We start from the raw sequence: 1,046 nt of genomic DNA, 5'->3' as shown, positions 1-1,046 counted from the left end.
GGCTGGTGCAGGATCAGGCAGTGTTTCGTTCTGCTGTGCATGGGGTCGCTATGAGTCGGAAACAACTCGACGGCACTTAACAACAACAACAACAACATATCCAAAGTCAGTGGTAGTAAGAGTTTGCTTGACCAGACATTAAACTTAAAACTAAATCAAAAATTTCAATAAACATTAGCTGAATTGTTTCTGAAGTAGACTAATTGAAGATTTCACAAATACTGTGTGCCTTCCTACTTATTTTGCTGAGTTTCTGTGTGAAAAATGTAATGGAAATAATAAAATAGACTTCATACGTCTCCTGAAATGAAGATATGACTCTGTCATTAAGCATACATGTTGCTTCAAAAGACTGAAATAGAATTTATAATATGTATTATTTTATAATAAACATGTTAATAGAAATTAATTTTATATTTTATTTGTTTGAGTTCTAATGCATCTATATAATTTCTTTGACTTATTTTTGGCTTTCTGTTTTTGAAATAAAGTTTCTAAAAGCAATAAATTATATTTTGACTATTTCCAGCAGTATTAACAATTTCTGTATCTACTTTAAGTCAAAAATAAGTTATAGGTTATAGACTCTTATTGGGATTCAATACACAATAATTTTAAAATTGTTCTGTTGAGCTTTACCCAATGACTGTGGAAGCCAGAAGGTAAGTTTGAGTAATGATTAAAGTATTTGTAATTTCTGTGTAGGAAAATAAGCAGTGAAAAGTAAAAATAAGGATAGTCATGCCAGCCAGACCCCTGGCTCAAATAGTCACTCAGGAAAAGAGATTCAAGAGATCTGCCTAATAAGAATTCTTTTTTTTTTCTTTTCAGTCTTCTGTTTGTTGTTACTTTTTATTGTTATTTGAATGAAAATTTATAGAACAAATTGGTTTTCCATTCAATAATCCATACACATTTTGTTTTGTGGCATTGATTGCAATCACAACAAAACAACACTCCTCTCATGTCCTCCCTTTGATTCCTATCCCTTTGCCCGACTTTCCTATCCATTCCTGCCTTCTGAGCTTTATCACTGGGCAAATACT

This window comes from Orycteropus afer, unplaced genomic scaffold (genome assembly GCF_000298275.1).
Source record: "Orycteropus afer afer isolate SDZICR_OR568_19922 unplaced genomic scaffold, OryAfe1.0 scaffold00511, whole genome shotgun sequence".
Lineage (NCBI taxonomy): Eukaryota > Metazoa > Chordata > Mammalia > Tubulidentata > Orycteropodidae > Orycteropus > Orycteropus afer.
Note: the sequence above shows the minus strand (reverse complement) of the source record.